At 40.8% G+C, this 25384-nt stretch overlaps 1 protein-coding gene and 1 long non-coding RNA gene across 9 annotated transcripts in view; one reads left to right on the top strand and one right to left on the bottom strand.

Moving 5' to 3' along the window:
• Positions 1–17339, bottom strand: part of cep112 (centrosomal protein 112) — a 577437-nt gene extending 560098 nt beyond the window's left edge. For all 8 annotated transcript variants that reach the window (XR_011954852.1, XR_011954853.1, XM_072558882.1 and 5 more), the window contains exon 1: positions 17124–17339. The gene's annotated coding sequence lies outside the window, so the exon portion shown is untranslated. The remainder of the gene's footprint in view (positions 1–17123) is intronic.
• Positions 17340–17350: 11 nt separating this feature from the next.
• On the top strand, positions 17351–24504 carry LOC140464130 (uncharacterized). The gene is made up of 2 exons (XR_011954854.1): positions 17351–17726; positions 22122–24504. It is a non-coding gene; the product is annotated as an uncharacterized lncRNA (long non-coding RNA).
• The last annotated feature ends 880 nt before the right edge of the window (positions 24505–25384 follow it).

Here is a 25384-nt window from a genome sequence, read left to right as displayed (position 1 = left end):
CTCTGGATCAGAAACCTCAGGTTTAAGTCCCACCTGCTCTAGAGGCATGTAAAATGACTTCCGAACAGTTTGATTAAAAACATCTATAACAAACTGATATTGGACCTAAAACTAGAACTGGAATCTCCCTCCATAGCATAAGATACAATCAAGGGCATTCAGTGCATGCCACTTATAATAGGCTGAATTCTCTACCCTCTGGTTATGCATGAAGTCAACTCTGAACTGGGAAGATCAATCTGTCTTGGACTTCACACTTCAAAACCAACTGACCGAAACCAAACCAAGAAATTACAAAGGGGAGTGGACTTGGAACTCGATTCATATCTCAACCTAGTTCAAAACTCAGCACATTGCAAACACACAGGGCTCAGACTCTAAAACGAATAGTGTTCTTGGAATTACAGAAATGACAGCACTGCAGAACCTGGGTTCCCATAACAGTGCAAATGTTCTGTTTAAATCTCGGTCCAGCCCACACTAGGCGTGTTTTATAATCACCCTTTGCAAATATTTATCCAATGCTTTCTGAAATTACATTGGAGTCTCTATCACAACAGTAAAATTTGGTTAAGCATCTCATTATCAAGCAGCCATTGATTCAAGAACCTTCCTTCACTCATCCCCTGTAATTTCTTCCAAGGTAAACCCCCATGCTTCCTATTCCCTCACCAGGGAAAATAATTTTTCACTTTGTATCTACAATAATGTCCCCAGATTTCACTCAGCCTTTCCTCGCTGCCCCTCAGTTCATGGCAATCTCATTCACCTCACTACTGCTGCTAGCTTCAGCTGCACATAAAATGTTGTTAACTCCCAGCTTCTCAGTCACCCACCTGCTCTAGTCCCCACCTTACCTAACACTTAACCTGCATTCACACCTTGGATATTCCTGGAAATTCCCTGGATATCTAAAAAGAATTAATAACATAATATAAAGTTGTCCAGTCATGTTTAAGTCTTAGGTGCAAATTAACCTAAGATTGAATGTCAAATGTTGTGCAAGCTTTGCATAAATGGGCTACGAAATTTTCAGTGAGCCTCATTTGTACTTTTTTTTTTAAATGCTATGTTCGAATCTTACTAACACCAGTGAACACAAATTTCACTTCAAAGCCATCCTTCAGATGAGCAGTTAAATCGTAATCCTTTTGGTCAAGATGGCAGAGTAAGACGTTCCGACTCACGCTCCTCCACTCCTTCTGTTTATTTCCCATTTTCTTTTTTCTACTTGTCTCTTTCTCCACCTTTTGGTGTTTTCCCCTAATGTAGAATGGGCTGGAGGCCCAAGCAGAGCAGGGACAGCCAGCGGGCTAGAGGCCCAAGTGAAAAGGAGTGAGCGAGTGGGCTGGAGGCTCGAGCGGAGACAACCAAAGGGCTAGAGGCCGGAGTGGAATGGGGACAGCCAGTGGACTGGACTCCCGAGTGGAGAAAAGCAGCTGTTGGACCGGGGACGAGCACAAGCAGTCAGCAGCTTGCGAGCCTAGTGAGGCCACTTCTGGGAGCCGATGCAATCATCTACTGCAGACCCTTTATAGAAAAACTGTAATGCTTATCGTAACTTTATTTCTCATTTTTTTCTAACATACTATGAATAACTAAGAAATATAACTTTTCTTTTTTGTTCTTTATTTCTCTATTTTGCATCTAAGTTATGTACCTAGGTACTCTATATCTAAGATGACAAACTTTTCACTGTACTCCTGTACATCTGTACTTGCTTACACATGACAATAGAATATTCTAACTCTAATCCGACACTGAGGGTTGTAAAAGATCCCTTGACACTGCTCAAAGAAAGGCAAGCATTTACTTACCCCCTCAACCAACATGAAAACAGATTATATTTGTTCCACAATACACAACTCAAGTATTACTATTTTGTCAACGCTTTTCATCTTATTCATACAGTCATAGACTCCTAGATATGTACAGCATGGAAATTGGCCCTTCAGTCCAACTTATCCATGCCAATGAGATATCCTAAATAAACCTAGTCCCATTTGCCAGCATTTGGCACATATGCATCTAAAACCTTACCATTCATATACCCATCCAGATGCCTTTTAAATGTTGTAATTGTATCAGCCTCCCCTACTTCCTCTGGCAGCTCGTCCCATACATGAACCACCTTCTGAAAAAGTTGCCCATAGGTTCTTGTGGGTGTACTGTACCTTTAAGGGAGCTGAAATTTCTGGCTAGCACAGAAAGTCCAGAACAAGGTGACAATATAATACTTGGTTGAAACAGCTAATAGCTGTGTTGTCTCAATTTAAAAAAAACAAATTTGAATTCGGCCGATCAGTTTAAAATCATGTCCCAAGATACCAAATTACAATCAAGTTTGAATTTAGTATTTTGACAATATTAGAACCAATGAAACGATCCAATGTTTTGGGATATAAATATCAGACATTTTGAACAGTTACCCAGAGCGGCAAAAAGAACAACTGGCACCAACAAGATTCTTGCAGAAACACCTGCTCTCTTAAAGCTACCTTTATCTATCAAAGACCTGTGAAGCAGAATCCCTGAGAAGAGGAAAAGAAGACAGAGGAAAACCTGCAGAAGACACTCAGCAAAACTGTCTGGTTTTGAAACATGACTATATTTTTATGTAAATCGTAATTAGGATTTTTGTCGGACCAGTACTGTAGAGGGGAAGGTTAAAAGGTAGATTGTAGAAAGGATAGAAAGGTAGAAAGGAGTTGTAAATAATTATTAGTTAATTATTCTGTTAGACAAAAAAAAAAGTTAATTTTTACTTTAAATAGTGACTTTTGGGATAGTTCTTTGCCTCTCATATTTTAACAGATTACAGCACAGGTGAATCTTTTCTGTGTTGCTGGTTTAAATTAGCAGAGGGATTTACTCTGTGTCATAACAATTTGGGGGCTCATCATTGGGATTTGAACAATTTGAGTCAATTCGTGAATTGAGCAGGTTTAGACAGATTTGAATAGAATTGGGGTACAAAAATGCCCAGTAGATTTAAAGACTTGCAGGTTAGTGTCAGAGATCTTTAAATAAAATGTAGGTAAGGCAATTTTTTTAATTTTGGTGACTTGTGCTTCGTTAAATTAAAAGTGAGAGAAATGGCTTTTCATATTGCTAAAGAAGTTCTGAGATTTGAAGATAATTCTCAAATTTGCCAAGACAGTTTAGAAGGAAAGAAAAAGATCATACTTTTAGAATGAGCAAAGAAGTTTGATTTGGGTTTAACCAAGGACAAAGTAAAGCAGAAATTGTAAGGGACTTACTTAATCACAGTTGCAGTAGAGGTAGAAAAACTTAAATTATAATTCAGGAAAATTGAGTTAGAAGATAAACAAAGAGAGAAGGAAGAAAGAGAAAGAGAGAGAGAAAGAAGGTTCTTAGTTGAGTAGGGACAGAAGAAAGGGAAAGAGAAAAAGAGAGAGAATTTGAACTTGCAAAGCTGTGACTTAGTCAGTAAAGTCAAGTTAACAGGATGGACATTAAAACAGAAGGTAGTGATATATACAAATATGTTAAAACTCTGCCACATTTTGATGAGAAAGATGTTGAAGCCTTCTTTATTTTCTTTGAAAAATTGGCTAGGCAGATGGAGAGTCTTGATGACTTGTGGGTAATGGTAGTTCAGACTAAAGTAGTAGGCAGAGCTTGCGAGGTATTTGCCGCACTGTCAGATGAGATGTCAAGAGATTACGAAGAGCTCAAACAGGCTATTTCAAGTGGTTATGAAATGGTACCAGAAGCATATAGACAGCGGTTCAGAAAATAAAGAAGGAACCAGGTCAGACTTATGTTGAGTTTGAAAGAATTAAACAGTCATTTTGATAGATGGGTGTGTGCTTTAAAGATAGATAGAGCCTTTGAGGTTCGAAGAGAGATTATTCTGCTGGAGGAGTCTAAAAACTCACTTCCAGAGATGGTAAGAATTCACGTGGAGGAACAGAAGGTTCAGGAAGTGAGAAGGGCAGCAGAATTTGCAGACGAATACATGTTGGTGCATAAAACAAGTTTCTGGCCAGAATTTTGTCCAGTGAGGGATAGAAACTAGGAGAAAGGGAGATTCTACTCAATGAAACCAAGAGTAGAGAACATTGGTAAGAATTTAACAAAAGGTTAAAAAAAAAGTCCAAGAGGGTGGAAAGGTGAAAGGCCTCAGGTGCTTCCACTGTGGTAAAGTAGGATAGGTAAAATCACAATGCTGGTCGTTAAAGAAAGGCACTGTGGGAAAAGATGTGGTAAAAGAAGCTCAAGAACGTAGTAAAGGAGACCCCAAGAAGAGCCAAGAAGCTGCAGGAGAGTGCACAGCCTAAGCAGGACTGGGTATGGAGTTAGTACCTGACCTCTACAAAGAATTCATCTCTGTAGGTAAAGTTTACTCAGAAAGAACAGGGAGAGAAGAACAAGTAGTTATAATTTTGAGAGATACAGGATCTAACCAGTCGCTGATAGTAAGGGATGAGCGTATGTGCACTCTTTCTGATCTGTTACCCGAGAGTGTGGCAATTTGTGGGAGAGATGGACAGAAATTTAGTATTCCTCTACGTAAGATCAGGTTGGAATGCCAAATCAAGACTGGGGAAGTAACAGTGAGAATGACAGAAGGTCAGTTCCAGGAATCCAGTTGGTTCTTGGAAATGATTTGGCAGGATCCAAAGTTAGACTGACACCCCTTGTTATGGAGAAGTGCAAGGAAGAAACTGAGAGCAACCAAGAAATTAAGGAGTTCAAACAGAAATATCCTGGTATTTTCCCAAACTGGGTGGTAACCAGATGCCACTATCATAAGTCACAGCATGAAGCAAAACCTAAAACAGAAAGATGAAGAAGTTGAGGTTCAGTTAGTGGACACCCTGTTTGACGTAATGGTGCAGGAAAAAACCTGAACAGGCAGATGGTCAGACAGGAGTGTTTAGTCCTCAAAACTATATATATATGAATGCGTACTCCGAAAAGGAGGCAAAGAATATTCCCGAGGGTTATTATCTGAAAGATAGAATCCTGAGATGAAAATGTTGACCATGACAGGTTAGTGCAAAGGAGAAATGGGCCGAAGTGCACCAGACTGTGTTGCCGGTAGCATACAGACAGGAGATGTTATGGGGAGCATATGAACTCTCTGTTGGAGGTCACTGCGGGGTACAAAAAACTCAGCCTAAGGTACAAAAACATTTTCAAGTCATGCAATTTGGATTGAAGAACACACCTGCCACATTCATGAACAGAGTTGTGGCAGGGTTAACAAACTGTGTAGTCTATTTGGAAGATGTAGTTATCTTTAGAAAGTCCTGGTACAGTTGGCAGAGCTCTGAACTACAACGAGAAGCAAAACAAAAAACTGAATTCGTGAAAGCAGAGGTGACGTTCTTGGGACAAAATAATGATCATGGAAGGTTTACCTACGAAGGCCATCAAGGAATTTCCACGATCAACCTCGAAGAAAGACGCGTTTCGATTCTTAGGATTCAGCGATTCTATCAGAAGTTTGTTTCAAACGTCAGCAGTGTAGCGGCAATGTTAACCGGTTTGCTGATGAAGAACACAAAGTTCCGGTGGACAGAACAACGCTAGGAGGCATTCAGCCATTTGAAAGCAATACTAACCACCGTACAAGTTTTAGCTACACCAAACTTTTCAAAACTGTCAACGATGCTTGTGAAGTAAGAGTTGGAGGTGTACTGGAAGATGAGGATGGGCTTAAACTGCCAGTTGGTTACTTTTCGAAGAAACTCAACACCCACCAGAGGAAATACTCAATGCTCAAAAGAGAACTATTGAGTTTGGTACTGGCCTTACAATATTTTAATGTGTATGTCACAAACAATGTATCGGAGACAGTTGTGTACACGGATCACAATCCTCGTACATTCTTATAATGCTTTAAAGACAAGAATATGAAACTATCTCTTTGGAGTCTTATGTTACAGATTTTTCATTTTTAAAAATCGTATATGTCGCAGGCCATATAAATGTAAATGCAGATGTGTTATCATGGATTTAACTGATAACATTAGATAAATACATATCTCATCCAAAAGTTATATGTTGTGGGCGGCACGGTAACACAGTGGTTAGCACTGCTGCCTCACAGTGCCAGAGACCCGGGTTCAATTCCCACCTCAGGCGACTGACTCTGTAGAGTTTGCACATTCTCCCTGTGTCTGCGTGGGTTTTCTCTGGTGTAGGTTAGGTGAATTGGCCATGCTAAATTGCCCGTAGCATGAAGTGAAGGGGTAAATGTAGAGGAATGGGTATGGGTGGATTGCACTTCGGCGGATCAGTGTGGACTTGTTGGGCCGAAGGGCCTGTTTCCACACTAGGTAATCTAATCTAATATACATGGGAAGAAGTTACGGTGAAGTTGGGTGAAAGGGAATGTGTTTAAAGAATACAACAAAAAATGAAGCCATCTTTTCATTATGATGGTTCATTTTTCTTAAGGGGGAGGTGTTATGAAGTTGTGGGTATAGAGTACCTCTAAGAGAGCTGAAATTTCTTGCTAGCACAAAGTCTGGAACAAGGTAACAATAAAAAATTTGGTTGAAACAGCTAATAGCTGTGTGGTCTCGATTAAAAAAAAACAAATATGAATTCGGTCGATCAGTTTAAATTATGCCCCAAGATACCAAACTCCAATCAAGTTTGAACTTAGTATGTTGACAATATTAAAACCAATGAAACGATCCAATGTTTTGGTATATAAATATCAAACATTTTGAACAGTTACCCTCTACTTTTTATCATTTACATAATTGATTTGGATGCGACCATAAGAGGTACAGTTAGTAAATTTACAGACAACACCAAAATTGGAGGTGTAGTGGACAGCGAAGGAGGTTACCTCAGATTACAACAGGATCTGGACCAGATGGGCCAATGGGCAGAGAAGTGGCAGATGGAGCTTAATTCAGATAAATGCAAAGTGCTGCATTTTGGGAAAGTAAATCTTAGCAGGACTTTTACACTTAATGGTAAGGTCCTAGGGAGTGTTGCTGAACAAAGGGACCTTGCAGTGCAGGTTCATAGCTCCTTGAAAGTAGAGTCGCAGGTAGATAGGATAGTGAAGAAAGCGTTTGGTATGCTTTCCTTTATTGGTCAGAGTATTGAGTACAGGAGTTGGGAGGTCATGTTGCAGCTGTACAGGACATTGGTTAGGCCACTGTTGGAATATTGTGTGCAATTCTGGCTTCCTTCCTATCGGAAAGACGTTGTGGAACTAAAGGGTTCAGAAGAGATTTACAAGGATGTTGTCAGGGTTGGAGGATCTGAGCGACAGGGAGAGGCTGAACAGGCTGGGGCTGTTTTCCCTGGAGCACAGAGGCTGAGAGGTGACCTTATAGAGGTTTATAAAATCATGAGGGGCATGGATAGGATAAATAGACAAAGTCTTTTCCCTGGGGTGAGGGAATCCAGAACTAGACGGCATAGGTTTAAGGTGAGAGGGGAAAGATATAAAAGAGACCTAAGGGACAACTTTTTCACGCAGAGGGTGGTACGTGTATGGAATGAGCTGCCAGAGGAAGTGGTGGAGACTGGTACAATTGCAACAATTAAGAGGCATTTGGATCTGTACATGAATAGGAAGGGTTTGGAGGGATATGGGCCAGGTGCTGGCAGGTGGGACTAGATTAGGTTGGGATATCTGGTCGGTAAGGACAGGTCGGACCAAAGGGTCTGTTTCCATGCTGTACATCTCTATGATTCTAAGTTCACTTCTCATCTGACAACACTCCAAAAAGTCACTTTTTAAAGTAAAAATGAACTTTTTTTTTGTCTAATCTTAAAAATGTGTTGCTGGAAAAGCGCAGCAGGTCAGGCAGCATCAAAGGAGTAGGAGAATCGACGTTTCGGGCAAAAGCCCTTCTTCAGGAATGAGGAGAGTGTGCCAAGCAGGCTAAGATAAAAGGTAGGGAGGAGGGACTTGGGGGAGGGGCATTGGGAATACGATAGGTGGAAGGAGGTTAAGGTGAGGGTGATAGGCCAGAGAGGGGGTCGGGGGGCAGAAAGGTCAGGAAGAAGATTGCAGGTCAAGAAGGCGGTGCTGAGTCAGAGGGTTGGGACTGAGAAAAGGTGGGGGGAGGGTGATAATTTCCGCCACCTCCAAACAGACCCCACCACCATGGATATTATTCCCTCCCCACTCCTATCAGCGTTCCGGAAAGACCACTCCCTCTGCGACTCCCTCATCAGATCCACACCCTCGCCCCTCCTCCTCTGCCCCCCCCCCCCCCCCAACCAACCCAACCTCCACTCCCAGCACCTTCCCCTGCAACCGCATGAAATTCAAAGATTGCGCCCACACCTCCCACCTCACTTCCCTCCAAGGCCCCAAGGGATCCTTCCATATCCGCCACAAATTCACCTGCACCTCCACACACATCATTTACTGCATCCGCTGCACCCAATGTGGCTTCCTATATACTGGAGAGACAGGCTGCCTACTTGCGGAACGTTTCAGAGAACACCTCTGGGACACCCGCACCAACCAACCCAACCGCCCCGTGGCTGAACACTTTAACTCCCCCTCCCACTCCGCCAAGGACATGCAGGTCCTTGGCCGCCTCCATCGCCAGACCATGGCAACACGATGCCTGGAGTAAGAGCACCTCATCTTCCACCTAGGAACCCTCCAACCACAAGGGATGAATGCAGATTTTTCCAGCTTTCTCATTTCCCCTCCCCTCACCTTTTCTCAGTCCCAACCCTCAGACTCAGCACCACCTTCTTGACCTGCAATCTTCTTCCCGACCTCTCCGCTCCCCCCACCCCCTCTCCAGCCTATCACCCTCACCTTAACCTCCTTCTACCTATCGTATTCCCAATCCCCTACCCCAAGTCACTCCTCCTTACCTTTTATCTTAGCCTGCTTGGCACACCCTCCTCATTCCTGAAGAACGGCTTATGCCCGAAACGTCGATTCTCCTTCTCCTTTGATGCTGCCTGACATGCTGCGCTTTTCCAGCAACACATTTTTAAGCTGATCTCCAGTATCTGCAGTCCTCACTTTCTCTTTTTTTGTCTAAACCTTGTCAATTCTGCCTCTCCCTGTAGCTCAAATCCTCCAACTCTGACAATATCCTTCAATTTTTTCTTCACTCTTTCAAGTTTAACAACACCTTTCCTGTAGCAGGAAGACCAAAATTGAATTTAGTGTTCCAGAAGTAGCCTAACCAATTCCTGCATAGCTGCAACATAACATTCAACTCCAAATCTCAATTCACTGACCCATAAAGGCAAACATAACAAACGCCTTCTTCACTACCTTGTTTACTTGCAATTTCACCTTGATAGAACTATAAACCAGGACCTTACAATACTACATTCAGTTAAGTACAATATCCTCAGACCTGCGTTGACTGCATGACTTTCATAGTTACTCTCTCATCTGCCACACCTGCAGTTAGGTCCCTGACCTTTTCTTGTTCTGGAAATTTCAATAATCTCTGTTGAGTCCTTCTCTCAAACTTTTTCCATGCAATTAGGACCCCTGCCCTACCCCTACCTCCCCAACACACCCTTCCAGTTTCCACCATACCAGCCTTTGAGCCACATATTTACCTCTTTAATCTTATTGACCCGGTATCAACTTGCTCATAGCTCAGGTAGTAATCCAGAGAGATTACTACTTGATTCGATCTGCTTTTTTAATTTCAGCCTAGCTCCTCATATTCCTTCAGCAGAACTTCTTTTCTCTTTCTATCTGTATCATTGGTACCAACATTGACCATGACAACTGGATCCTTTCTTCCTACTCCAAGTTCCTTTACAGCCCAGATGAGATATCCTGAACCCAAGCACTAGGAAGGCAAAACAGCCTTCAGGGTTCTTGATCTTGGCCACAGAGAACAGTGTCTATTCCCCTGACTATTTTATTCTCAACTATGACATTACTCTTTTAGCCCCCCTCTTGAATAGCTCACTGTGCCACAGTGGTGTGGTCAGTCTGCTCATCCACCTCCCCCACAGATTCCACCTTCATCCACACGGGGAGCAAGAACCTCAAACCAGTTAGACAAGCCAATGATCCTTTAGCACTTCCTGCCTCACTCATCGTCACACCCTCCTGTCCCGGACCACTGATCAAATCCCACATAGGATCTTTTTCTCAGGTTAACAAATGACGAGTGTCAGACAGAACACACAGTGGTGACAGACTGAAAGAATGTGGGTGCAAGACAATAAATCAAGTGCATGATCACAAACACACCACTGCGAATTAAAATGTTCTCATCATGTAAAGAATCAAAAGGACTCATCTCATAGCAAATCACTAATCATTCCTTGGATAAATAAGGGCAACCAACACAATCGATGAAATACTCCCATTATTATTATTCAAGACATAAAACTCAAATTCTCTTTGTTAATCATCTTCAGTCACCATAAGGTAAAAGTTATTTCCACATATAATGTTGAAGAAAAAAAAACAAACACCTAAAGACATCTGCTCAGACTTTTATGTTAAATCAGAGATGGATAGTTATTCAAATATACTTCCAAAAAGGTATTACAGCAATCTATAAAACATGGGGGGAAAAAAAATCAAACTGACAAGAAAAGGATAGTAATGCTGATGCTAGAAATCTGATAAAAAAATCAAATGCTGGAAACACTCAGCAGATGGACAAGAGATGGTAAGAGAAAGGTAATATTTCAGGTATTTCAAAATGGCAATCAGCACAAAGAATGCAAAATTCTAGATTCACTAAGTTAAATTCTAATTATCAGATATAACAATTTTAAACAATTTTATTTTCTTGATTGTGAGAGAATCAGCCAGCTTTACCTACTGAGATTCTTGAGAGATGGATGTGAAACATTTCCTCCAAATCAATCACAAACCTTAAACCAGTATCAGTACAGATAAAAACCAGTGGGCTGGAATTCTGACTGAAGCTCAGCAGAACTTTACAGGTTTCAAAACTGACACTATGGGTTAATAAAAATAAAATGCTTCTTTACAGGCAGCAATAATCTTGAATATCCCTCCACCCAACTAACACTATGGATGGGGTAGGAGAGAGGAAGAATATTACACAGAAGACACTTCATTTCTAATAACTTTCCTTTTCACACATTTTCATAATTTCCAAACTGATGCCAATTTATTACAGTATTCTGTAGGTAACAACCAGATAGACAAGAAAGCAAATAAATCATGAATATGTCATGCCACTTGTTAGGTGATTAGACAGATATATCCATCTCTCCAGTTTCTACAATGAAAGCAAACAAATATTTAACATGTAGCATTTAATATTTCGTGAAAGCTGTGTAGCTATAAATCCCAAATGCTTATGAATAGATTATAGGATTAGTAACCGTACAACTTTTGTGCAGAACAATTTTCAGATTGTCAATGCTTTGCTTCATATGTAAAATCAGATATTTTAGAAACAGTTGTTTAGAGTTTAGAAACAGCACTGCAACTTCACATCTTCTCAGACAGAAAATAAAGTTTAATGACTATTGTTTCACCTAACTGATAGCTTGTCAGCTGAGGAACACAAAGATTAATCTTGACATACAAAAGATTATTTAGAAAAATAATGGGCTACTTCGAACAGGATTATTTTGAACTGCCCTTTGCTCAAGTGTCAAGTGCATAATTAGCATTACTACTCGTACTTGGACTTCAAATATTCAATTTAAAAATCATCATTTTAATAGCAGCAGACATTGAAAGTTCTCAAGTAAATAAAAATAGCAAAAAAGATAACAGTCACATTCTTGAGCTAATGTATGATACAGATATAGAGTGTCCAATAGAGCTGAAAGACTTTTTGTCCTTTTCAATTAATTGTAAAAACACCAGGAAATAATTAAGTTACTTACTCAAAGAGATCTAAAGGAAGTAGGAGATGAAGTGAACATAACTGGTAAACAGGGAGAAAATGAGGACTACAGATGCTGGAGATCAGAGTCAAAAAGTGTGGTGCTAGAAAAGCACAGCCAGTTAGGCGGCATCTGAGTTGCAGGACAGCTGACGTTGAGCATAAGCTTTCACACATTCCTGAAGAAGGGCTTATGCTCGAAATGTCGACTCTCCTGCTCCTCAGATGCTGCCTGACAATTTTTTACAGCACAACCCTTTCTGACGCTGATAACTGATAAACATCCAAGGAAGCTGAGAAAATAAACAAGAAAGCAAAATGAACAAAATTAAACATTATATTTTGTGAGACAGTCATGCTCACTGGGAATAATTTGTTTGGCTAACATCCATATCATCTCAAAAGTTCTAAGAGCTGTAACAACACTGCAGATCAATTTTCTCCTCAAAGTATTTCCTTTCTCCATCAGAAACTGGCTGATCTAACTTCTGAATATTCTCAACACTGCACAGTTGAGTTAGCTGCTCATCTCCATGGAAATGCAGCGTTCAATAAAACTCCTGTACATGGTCCAACTCAGGATCAATGAGAGTCAGACAGCTAATGTTATATTTCATACAGTCATAAACTAACTTTTTACTTTTGAGATGCGATTTTATAAATAGCGTTATAAAGCACTTTGTTATAGAAACAGTGGCATCACAGATCTTTGACATATCCTCATTCTTCACAGAAATGCCCTAAAATTCTGGCCTGAGCAGAAAAGGAGACACTGCAGCAAAACTATCTACTGCAACTAGCTCGGAATGATTACACTTCTGTTGATCTTGACAAGCGGTTTAAGTCAGAACTGTCAATATTTCAATGTGATTTATCATTCATTAATCAGCAAAGGTGAAATTTCAATCTTTGTCTCATGCCAAAGTTAGTGCAAGCACAAAATGGAACTGCTCAGCCTACACATCAACATTATGACCAGAAAGTTAAGAGAGATGGAAAATATCACCCAGAAAACCTTGAATTAGGCCAACTCTCCTACCCAAACATTAATTGGTTTATTTGGATGATATGTTCCATTTTACCCATCACCAGTAAGACAGCCAAGTCCTTGTCTACAAATGAAGGTGTAATGTTAAAAGGTTAAAATGTACTATCGCTCTGGACATTAATGTAATGTTAAAGGATTAAACTGTACTGTCTTTGGTTGGGGGCGACATTCATGCAGGAATGCAAATGACTCGCAGTTCATTTGGGCAATTATTTACCACTACTCTCCTGCTATTATCAAATTAAACTCTCGTTCAGTCCCTTCCATTCAGAAATGCTTTCATAGCCATCCCCCAAAGCTAGGTCATATCACATCTACATTGTCTCAGGAATCACAGAGTCAGTTTGTATAACGATTCCCCAGGATTAGGGCATTTACATTATCTCCGAAGATAACTTCATCCTCCCAATGTACCTAGGGTAACATGTGGTTATTGGGGGGATGGGGGGAGACGAGGGGGATGGGGTGGTAGAGTACCTGTAAGCATTACCAACTGACCTTTACAAAGGGGATGTGCTTTCTTTGACTCAACTTTGCACACATGAAAAGAGGATGAAAGGGGTCACCTAGCTTGTAGAAGCTTTAATAAACTTTAACTGTTTGCAGAAGTTGGTATGTGCGAATCCTCAGGAAAAGAACCTAACATATGGTGGCAGCAGTGGGATTCCAACATACACTGCGCTTCCAGCTGGACTGAATAAGTGATCATCTGAGTGTTGGTTGCGTGAGATGGATGGGCCCACAAAGAAAGATTCTCCTTGATCTCACTCTCTAAACTTAAGACTCAGTCGACCCCTCGGGTCCTGGGACTTGGTGGTGATGAAATCTTTGAGGTAACTTACACACTTTGCACACCAATGAGTCGCTTTGCTCCAGAAAGGGTTTTGATTGGGGCAAGAGTCACCAGGATTTTAATTGGGGTTAGAGTGCCCAAACATACAGAGTATGAAAAGGGATTCCAGTCCCCATGAGAAGTAAAGTGAGAAAGGGGTTCAAGTTGCCTGGAAAAAGGAGTTTAAAGTCCTAAAGACATTAGTTTAAGGCTCGGGAAGAGGAAAAAAAAAAGTTAGAATTTGGTACTTAAAGTTATCGCCTTTGCCCTGCACACTTCCTCTTAAAAGTGCTTTTGGAATGGCATGGCATCACCAGGAAAAGGGGAGGAAGTGGAGCTGGTCCACTCAGATCCAGACAGTGAAGTACACTGACTGCCAGGGAAGCTTTCTTTGGGTTTTTGTTGTGGGATTCTCAGTTTCTGGGCTGTGGACTCGACACGTTGTTTTGGGGGAAGGGGTGGCTTGGACTGCGGTGCCACATGGTCCGCTGCGAGGGCTTTCTCTTTTTATAAATGTAATTTCATCAAGAGGATGCAAACAAAATTGAGAAAAGTTAAAGTTAAGGTTGTACTCATACTTGGGTCCAAACAGGAAGCTTCGATGTAAATTGTGCCATGCAGAGGGTGTTTGATATTTACATTTTTTGGTTTGTTGAGATCCTTGTTCAGAAGATCTTTTCTCAATTCAGGATGGTTTGAGAGGATGAGTGGATCTCAATTCAATGCGTTTTGTGGGCTATGTAATAGGGCAGATTTTGGTTTTATATTAAAATTGTACAACATGATGTCCTTTTTAAAATAATCAAACTTGCAACCCTAAAACAAGTTGATTAAGGGCTTTAAGCCCCTGATTTGTTTAAAATTCTACAATGCCTGTTTAAAAAAAATTGTCAGTGGCCATGCTTTAGTCAGATGAGAGTATTATATTGGAGTATCTTTGCTTTTTTTTAAAATGCAGTGTTCACAAAAAAAAAGTGCATTTTAATTTTGATGTTTTGTTAAGATTTTAGAGAATATTAGAACCTCAACCATTTCAGTTCTGTCAATTATTGTTAAGATTTCATTGCCCCCCCCCCCCCCCCCCACCTTCATATTGCAAATTCAAAGAATGCTGATCTCAACCAAAGTTGCCACTGTAATTCTGACTGTTTTATTTGGGAAGTTTCATTTGGAGAACATATTTTAGTATAGTCTGCATTTATCTCCCACAAATATTTGAGATTTAAATCTGAACTGAAACTGTCTCTTCAATGGCTGGAGCACAAGAGACATTTTGTTGTTTTCTTGCTATTCCAGATTTTTGAGATACTTTTCCTGACAGCTTTCACATTAGCCAAGTATTAATTTGTTGAAGGAAAATAATTTTTGAATAACCTGAATGAGGACCCCCAGGGTTTGATTTTAGGACATATTTAGGCATTACAGAGCAAAAACATGTAAATGAAGTTGCGGTATAAAAATCTATGATCTAACAGAATGGCAGAAACAAGCTAATGCAGGATAAAATCAGGAATTTGTGTAAAGATTTAGGTAATAACAAACACAATCAAGAATATTCTTGTGAAACCCCAATGAGCTCAGTAATGAAGTTTGTGGAGACACCTCAAACACTGCAATATGACCACTCATCCTCTCAAACCATCAACAGTCTACAATTCAAATTAGCCCAGCATTGCCCCAAATCAAATGTTTAAGAAAACAGCAGCTAAAGTCAAGACAGTTAACAGTTGTTGTAGTTATAGTCCTCGTGTTTGTCCTTTAAGGTGAAGATGACAACAGGATTGGTAAGATTCCGGTGTGTGCTAAGGTCAATCTGTTCCTAGAAGACACTGATGCAAATAGGACAGAACACTGCAGTCAATTGAGTTTTGGACAAGTTGCATGAGTTCAAGAACTTTTCTCCTTTTGTTTATAATCTGCTTCTGACAAGCATTTGCATTTGAGGGAGTCTGCAGCATTTTCAGGAGCTGTAATCCTGAGCAAGCTTCTCCCAGGACTTGGGGCAAATATCAAAGGTCCCAAGAAAAACCTAGTGCTTCCAATAACCACAATGAAAGCACACCCCAGACTCAATCTCTCCATAAAAGATTTGCTTTTCTAAATGAGTGCCTGGCGTTATGCTGACATAACCAACCCAACAGAGTTGTGACTATCTTAAAATGGTTAGTTCCATCTATTTGAATGGAGTCAATTATCACCCAATATATAGGAGTGCAAAGAAATTCATTACTTATCCATCAAATAGCTCTGAAAATTTAAATATCCAGAACACAGAATTCTAAAGGGTTATTACTGTTCCAAAAGTTGCAAGTGTCATAGAACAGCAGTTGAAGAGTGACAGCTGTTTTGATGCAGTGAGAGAGGGAGAGTGAAAGAAAGATCTCAGCAGAGTTCTGCTGAGAGGCCACTAGATTTGTCCAATGTCACAATGAAGTCCCAGGAGCAGGTGAATAGCTCTGTGCATTTAGGACTCAGGGAAAGTCTTAGGAGACAATAAATGCTGTTAAGTGTCAGAGTTAGGGCTCAGGCAAGCTTAGGAAGCTGTAAAGGGTTTATAAAAAGCAATTAATACTTTTATTAATACCAATTACATTAAGGGCCAACCTATTACAAATGGACAACAGCAGTTTAAGAAGGCATCCCACCACCACATTCTTAAGGTCAAGTGGGACTGGCCCAGCCAATAATATCTAGATGCCATGAATGAACAGAAAGAAAATGGTAAAAGTGGAGATCAAAAAGCCTACAAGTAGCAGAATTGACTTGCTGAAGCTGAGCAAGATTAAGGGGTCAGGAAAAACACAGGGGCTGTACTGTATTAGTGAAGTACCTATGAGCAAGTCTGAGACGACAATTTCCAGAATTCATGAGACCATGAGGCAGTCTATGATTGCCTTTTTATTTGATGGAGCTCCAAAGTTCAGTCTTCAAAAGTGTGTTGTAATCCCTTGAAAAGTTTTAATGAGATTCAATGGCCCAGTATCACTAACATGGAGGTGGGTGGCTGTTGTCTAGAAGTTTGTGGGATCTGTCTTGACCTCTATGCTATTGTATGTACCATGTGTGATGTTCAACTAAAGCAAGTCATTAACTCATATTCACCTATGGTTAATTCTACTTGCTAGAATATAAGATGCACACACATTATAGAATGCACTAGGATGGAGTTCTAACTCTGTAAAGATTTTGGTTTTTAGGTTCAAAGTTGCGGAATCTTTGTGGTTTGGGTCTCTCAGTAAGGACTTAAACACTACCTCACTTTGTCCTAACCAGGTGATAACATAAATCTAACGATCTGATATTAACATAATTTGGTCATCACCCACCGGGCCTGTAGGTGCCCGTCATCAACTGGATACAGAGATCCAGTGTTGGTTCTGAAGAAATAAAACTCTCGCCATTCCAAGAAACCACTGACCTGGAGAGATGGCCTGCACGTTGTCTAAAGGCCAAACAAAAGTGCGCGGTCTGTTTAAAACGCAAGGGGGTCACTGACAGTGTGCTTGGAAGGGCAAGAAGCTCAACGATGGGTGACAGGCCACAGGTCCCGCCGAAGAGGACGATGCCCCCCGGCCGCTCCCGCTCACGGCGCGAGAACAGCTCCAACGTTCAAAACTGCCACCCGCCTGCCGGATGTCGGTCGCCTTATGACGTACTTCCGCCGTTGGGTGTTCGTCCGTCGCCATGGAGACGGGTGACTCAGGGAGGAGCGGGCCTTCACGATGGATATCGCCATTAATCAGACTGAAAAAGCAGCTCTCGGCCAGGACACGCGGGTTCAAGTCCCACTTCACCCAGAGATGTATCGTAAGATATCTGAATATGTTTATTAGGAAAATATCTAGCCCGGACAGAGGAAAAAATTCTCTGAAAAGGCTTTTGTGGCGCAATGGTAGTGATCCTCTCTCTGAGCCAGGAGAATCGAATTCATGTTGCACGTGTGCGAAAAAAATTATCTGAACAGGTTAATATCAATAGCAAGAGCAATCATCCTATTATCTTTTGGCTGCTGTTACTCGAGGTGCGTTTTCTTTTCCATTGGGGTCATCTGTGGAAGGTTTACTGGACTAATCCCTGGAATGACTGAATAAAAGCAAAATTACTGGGGATGCTGGAATCTGAAACCAAAAGAGAAAATGCTGGAAAATCTCAGCAGGTCTGGTAGCATCTGTAAGGAGAGAAAAGAGCTGACGTATTGAGTCAGCTAGACCCGAAACAACAGCTCTTTTCTCTCCTTACAGATGCTACCAGACCTGCTGAGATTTTCCGGCATTTTCTCTTTTGGTTCTTGGAATTACTTAGTTGTCTGACGAGGAATGATTTGGCAGATTACATATTTGCTAATCAACCTAGATTGTCAACGGTTTTCGCTGTCAGGTATTGCGCAGGATGGGGCACGCTGTAACTCTTGTGCACAGACCAAGGTATGAAAATTGACCTTTAAGTATTGCCTTGGTGGTCGGTTCCGTACGAGAAGTACGGGGAATTGGCAACTTTTAAAATAAGGTCTTTAATTGGTTGGATTAACCTAACGAGTAAGGTGTCTACCTGATTCGATCACCCAGCCTTAGACCGGTTGTTAAGAGGGGAAATCCCCCATATGAAGGTCAGGACCCTGAAGTGGGTGTGGAAGAAGGTGACACCGGACCTCAGTGAGGTTAATTAAATTACATAAAGAAAACGGCCGAGTATTAAAATGGGAAATAAGAATAGTGGGTTTAAGTGTCGAAGGAGACATGTAGGAAAAATGTTAAGAGATTGGAAGTACAATCCTCGGATGCGAGGAAAGGATAAAAAAATGATAAAATGTCAATGGAAAACAGCCTTACAGTCAGGAGGAATCAGATTATGCTTCGTGTCAGAAGGGCTAGTAGCTGAAGGGCTATTGAGGGTACACTTCGTAACTAATTTATAGCCAGACATCCAGAAAAATATTCAAAACCTAGAGGAGTCGTTGTGGGAAGCTCAAAGTGTCTGTGAGAGACAGTGTTTGTGTGTGTGTGTGAGAGAGAGAGAGAGAGAAAGGAAAGAGCTGTACAGCTAGTAGAAAGTTTAACCCTTTGTGATTCAGTCTGAATGCACATTTGTTTGTTGGTGATTGAATGTTCCCTGGAGCTTGAAGTCCGGGACTGTTTTGAATCTGATTTCTATTTTGGAAATTTTAACATGATTTCTTTTAAGGTTAAGGATTTTGCAAGATTATGAAATAAAATGTTAACTCCTGCTCTTTTTACAGGTCATGACTACCTTACTATTAGTTTCTAACTAATCTCTTTTATCCTTACATAAAAGCGATTTGTGGAGGACAGTTGAAGTTTCAGTTCAACATTAGATTGTAATAAATCAATAAAAAAGAAAATCCTATGGTTAAAATCAGTGACCTTGGATTCGGCCATTTTTCATGCATTAGAAGTTTTTTTTAAACGACCTATAGCATTGTAATTGAGCAATGACTGGTCAGGACTACTTAAGAAAACTAATTTTGGATCAAGGGACTAAAACCGGGTAATTATAGTGGATTTCAAAGTTGGGAACTGTGTGCATTTTATAGACAAGTAAGATTCCTAAATGTATATTTAGGAACAGGCTTTAAAGTGACACAAGCATAAATTGATAAATTATATTTGAGAATACAGGGAACAAGAAATATTGCAATATTTCTTTAAAAAAATCAAAGTCTAAACAAAACATTGGGTGATGAGGAATGGCCATGAGGTTGCCCTAAAGCTGTTCAGTTGGTTAAATCGGCTCTGCAATTGATCTGGCAACGTAACATGCGAAGCAGAAACAGAAGGCAAAAATAATGATAAGCCATGGTTGATGAGGTAATAAAGAAAAGGACAAAACTAAAAGGATAAGGAAACTGGAATGGTGGCGGACAGTATGTTGAAAATAAAGGGAGGAGAAGGGATTGGGGAGGAGATGTTAAGGGGTCTAGTAGACAGGAACAAGGATCAAAGTGGAAATCCCCACAGGCGGGATGTTATTACTGTGGAAAGGCAGGTCACTTTAAGAGAGAGTGTCCAGATCCGAAAAAGGAAGTAAAGGCAGTGCTGATTATGAACCTTGATGAAAAATAGGGGTGTCAGGAGTACCTGCCCCTGGGGACCAACCAGGAACCCTTGATAAATTTAAAGGTGGGACCTTACAAAGAGGACGTAGTTTTCCTAGTCGATACGGGGGCAGCACGGTCATCGTTAAATTTTAAGCCCAAGGGAGTGGGAACGAAAAAAAACGTTAATTGCATTATGGCAACACCTTTGTGATGAGAGGCACGAAGAATCAGTTTTGCGTTCATGACGAGATATTGCCACCAAATTGGGGATTGAATTAACTGCAAAAGGTGCTATGGAATCTGTTGAGGTTCTTAAAAATGAATGCGCTCGAGCAAAACAATTACAGAAACAGAATGAGAAGTCACAAGTGACTGGTAAACAAACAGAACTGCGCGATTACAGTTTTTAAAATGTTTTAATCACTTGTGTTTCCATCCTGAATTATATAATATATAATTAATAATTAATATTTATAATAATTCAATTGTGTTAGCCTGAATCAATATTAATTGACAGGATTCCTTCATACATTTTCAGTGACCTGTCGTATTGATGCATGGTTAATGACTGCATCAATTCATTGTTAATTAAGGAATGGAAAGCAACATTACTGACCAGAGTATGTGCAGGCAGTGGTAGCAACAGCCTTATTGGTAGAGGAGAGTCAGAAACTTACTTTTAGGGCAGCCTTAGTAGTCAGCACCCCACATCAGGTATGGTCAGGAGAAGAAAAGGGCATGATTAGAAGAGCTGCTCTGAGAGAATGGAAAAGAGACATCAGGTGGGTGAGGGAGTGATACCAGCCAAAAACAAATTCCCCAATGTGGACCCACATTGGAAGGGTATGAATGAACACGATAGAGGAAAAATGTGGGACATTCGAGAAATGGTCATTTTGGGTATTAAAGAGGTGGCACCTAGATCTCAGAATTTTGTGAAAGCCTTTGAAGTGAGACAGGCAGTTTCATTGATGACTTTTGATGAAGAATAGGGGAGTCAGGGGTTCCTTCTTCCTGAGACCCACCAGGAAATCTTGATAAATCTAAAGGTGGGACCTGAAGGAGAGGAAACAGTGTTTTTAGTGGATGCGGGCGCAGCACGATCATCCCTAAGCTTTAGACCTAGCGGTGTTAAATTAACTAACAAAGGTCTCAAGGTTTCTGGAGTAAAAGGCAAAGAATTCTTAAATCAGAATGCAGGACAATGGCTCACAGACTCTAGGATCTTGAAATATGAGACAATCTTAATAGAACAGGGTGACCTTGTGTTAGTCACAGACAGTTGCTTGAATCCAGCTGCATTTCTGTAGCGGAGAGAGGGGGGTGGCCCCTGGCAATCCAGAACATGACTGCCTTGATATTACTGAATATCAGACTAAAGTGCGAATGAACTTAAGAGACGTACCGTTGCATGCGAGAGCTCGGTTGTTTATCGACGGGTCCTCCCGGATGATTGAGGATAAAAAGCACAATGAATATACTGTAGTAAGACCATAAGACATAGGAGTGGAAGTAAGGCCATTCGGCCCATCGAGTCCACTCCGCCATTCAATCATGGCTGATGCGCATTTCAGCTCCACTTGCCAGCGTTCTCCCCGTAGCCCTTAATTCCTCTAGACAACAAGAACCTATCAATCTCGGCCTTGAAGACATTTAGCGTCCCGGCTTCCACTGCACTCCGTGGCAATGAATTCCACAGGCCCACCACTCTCTGGCTGAAGAAATGTCTCCGCATTTCCGTTCTGAAATGACCCCCTCTAATTCTAAGGCTGTGTCCACGGGTCCTAGTCTCCTCGCCTAACAGAAACAATTTTCTAGCATCCACCTTTTCAAAGCCATGTATTATTTTGTACGTCTCTATTAGATCTCCCCTTAATCTTCTAAACTCCAACGAATACAATCCCAGTATCCTCAGCCGTTCCTCATATGCTAGACCTGTCATTCCAGGGATCATCCGTGTGAATCTCCGCTGGACACGTTCCAGTGCCAGTATGTCCTTCCTGAGGTGTGGGGACCAAAACTGGACACAGTACTCCAAATGGGGCCTAACCAGAGCTTTATAAAGTCTTAGTAGTACATCTCTGCTTTTATATTCCAACCCTCTTGAGATAAGAGACAACATTGCATTCACTTTCTTAATCACAGACTCAACCTGCATGTTTACCTTTAGAGAATCCTCGACTAGCACTCCCAGATCCCTTTGTGCTTTGGCTTTATTAAGTTTCTCACCATTTAGAAAGTAGACGGGATAGAGGGAAGCGTTATAGAGGCTGAAAGACTGCCTAATGGCTGGTCAGAGTTCAATGATAAGTTTTTAAAGAACTATATTGTGGCGCTCGGCTCTTCTTTGTCTATTCTTAGGAATAAAGGCCTGTTGGTACAGACACCGCCACTCGAGTTTGCCGTACATCGAATACAACCGGGTGATTGGGTCCTGATCAAGACCTGGAAAGATACCAAACTACACCCAAGCTAGGAGGGACCATTCCTAACCCTCCTGACTACTGAGACAGGTATTTGGACTGCTGAGAAAGGGTGGAGTCATCACACTCACATTAAAGGTCCTGTGAACACCCCATTGGCGGAGTGGCACGCTCATCCTACAGACAACCCTCTGAAAGTTAAGCTGAGAAAGAAAGGATGAACTAAGACAAAAGACTCTTTTAACATTTGCTGATATATATACATATATATAGTTATTGATTGTAAGGGCTGTGTGGACTCACCTCTCCCTGGTGCCTAAAAGATTAAGACAGATAGGCAGGACGGTAGATAGGGGTTAGAGATGGGCGGGTACTAGTATAGTATTGTAACATTAGTAGTACTAACTATTCAAGGAGACAGGAAAAATCACTTTACTACACTATGCCAAAATTATGCTGAACAAGAGGGACTTACCAACTGTTGGGTCTGTGCAGAGGTCCCACACTATGGCGAACCTGGGATCCTCACCTCGGTAATACCGCTCACCAAAAAGGAAGTGTACGATGTACAACAATTTGACTCTGGCTCAAATGATACAAAGTGGAAATCTGACAGGGGTAAATATAACTTTGTGGGATGGTTCCCTAGACGAGCCCCGAAAAACCCAGGGAATTATTGGTGGCCTTATAATTTCCCCACTGAAATGAGCAATGAATACCACCTGTTTTTTGTAATCAGAATGACGCCGCACCCTTCCAATTAGGAAAATCATCTTGTGTCTACACCAGCCAAGCCACTGCCACGACCGTTCCCTGAATATTGAACGGAACATATTGGATATGCGGCCAGAAGGCCTATCCATTTATTCCCTGGAAAAATACATTCGAGTGACCAAATGTATAGGAATAAATGCATATTTAGATGTTGATGAATCACTGCCTCAAAGCCAGAAAGGCTGGAGTGGCTGCTGTTATCTCGCTTATATAGTCCCTCACCTCCGATTAGAAAAACATGAACACAATCTGAGGAAGGAAGGGGGAATAAGACGCAAGGCCCCAGAGGTCTCTGACCGTCTGTTGTGGACACTATTCCCAAACTATGGCACTGCAAGGGCAGGGGTAGAGATACATAAACTGGCGGCTGCCCTTGAGAAATTAATTAATAATAATTAATAATGGGAGAAACTCAGTCCCAAATATCAGCCATAGCCACCGAAAGATTGCCACAAGACTAACAGCCTTACAGAATTGAATGGCTCTAGACTATCTCTTGGCTGAAAAAAAGGGGGAACCTGCGCGCTGATTGGTAAGGAATGCTGCACCTTCATCCCAGACGCCTCTTCCCTAGTGGAAGATAAGGCAGAAATAGTAAAGAAAAAGATAAAGAATATAAAAGAAATTGAGGATAAACTTCAAAAAGATGAGAAGTGGGGACTGACCGGATGGGGAAAATGGTTAGCTAATTTAGGCATTCATGCATTACTGATAATAGTAGGTTTAATAATAGGACTTAACGTGTTAAAGTGGATAATGAGTAAGTTGATAATGTTCTTAGGAGGACAACAATCAATGATGGTCATGACAAAAGTAAGCGCACAAGAAAGAGAGAGTAATAGATTATTCCTAGAGATTGAAAACAAAAGACAGACTTTGGAGAGCAGAAATGGCACGATTGTGAACCTCTACACCTTAGGGTGAAAAAAGGGCAGAAAATAAAATTTGCAAAAACAACAAATGGTAAAAGAAAAGAAATGGGGGTGTTGTTAGAAATGGGGAAAAGTGTTGTTTTTGCAGATATAGAAAAAGCATACAGAAGAGAACTATTAACTCTGCAGGTACTTAGGGAAGTGTATCTCCACTTTTGGTGTATAATTGTGGTTAATTAGATACTAACTTTGGTGTATAATTATTAAAACAAATAACTTCTTTTTAAAAATCATGTTTTCAGCAAAATAGCTGAGATAACCGAAATTCCTGGACTAGACAAAAATGATACAAAATTGATGAAATGTACAGAGAATGGAATGTACCAGGAAAATTGAAACAAGATGTTAAATCATATCTTGATGTACGATTCGACAAAATAATCTTTGTGTCAGCATTTACAGAGAGGAAGGTTGCCAGCTTGGGGAAGGGGGAAGTAATAAGGGCGGGGCGCAGCTGGGCAGTGGTATAGTAAAAGAGATTGGGCAACTAGGAGTCTGGAGAGATGACCTCACTCAGCTCAAAGATATAATTGTAAACTAAGTCTAATTTGCTCATTTGCTTATGCAATTGAAGCCCTTACTTGCAAGTTCGTAATAAATTGTCTTGTTTCCAGATTTGTTGGTCTCGTCTAAATTTTATTAAGTTTGTTTCTTACATAAATAATAGAAATCATACACATGCTTAATGATGCCAATTCTCCATTATCAGCAATCTAGAATTGTCGCACTTGTGTAATTTCCCTGCAAGTTATTCTATGTTTTTCATTCTAGTTGTGGTCTCTTTTATAGAATTTGTCCAGTACTATATCACCAACAGACTTAATCCCTCTTTTAACCTAATATTGACAATAACATCTGGCTATTCACTATCCCCTTTAGAATGACCTACAGCCACTCAATGTTGCTCTGGACACAAGCACCAGGGAAATAACAAATCATTTATGACTGCAGAATAGACTAATAATCAAATTTCCTATCATTCATGGATTCACAATCTTTCTCCTCTCCCTGTACAGCTGGGCCACCTATAATTTTGTGGTCTTGTCTCAGGTTCTTGATGTTCTTTCCAGAAGAATTCCTCACCTGTAGTTAGAACTGAATACTATTTAGAGAGAAAAATTATGGTTGGGATAATCCTGCATTACTGGCCTAGTATTATTTTGTCTGTGTGGCAATCACTCATTCCATTGCGACCTGCACATTCTTAAGATGCAGCTCAGTTTTTCAGTGACAACATAGTTATGCCAACTGGTGCTCAATTTCTGAAACCCAGAGCTCATGTTCTTCCAACTGACTATGTTTTTTGCGTATTATTTCCCTCGGATCAAGCTCCTGTCTCCTGCCTGCAAATGACTTGTTCATTTTTTCACTTTGGTTAATTTTTGATGCTTTTTGTTGCTTTTTCTATATCTGCACTGTAATAATTCTCCTTGTTGATCCCAGGATAAAGAAACATAGATAAGTTAAAAAAAAGGGCACTAATCCTCATACCCAA

The sequence above is a fragment of the Chiloscyllium punctatum genome, chromosome 39 (genome assembly GCF_047496795.1).
Source record: "Chiloscyllium punctatum isolate Juve2018m chromosome 39, sChiPun1.3, whole genome shotgun sequence".
In the NCBI taxonomy this organism is placed as follows: Eukaryota; Metazoa; Chordata; class Chondrichthyes; order Orectolobiformes; family Hemiscylliidae; genus Chiloscyllium; species Chiloscyllium punctatum.
The sequence above is the reverse complement of the archived record's forward strand: the minus strand, read 5'-3'. Positions and strand labels throughout refer to the sequence as shown.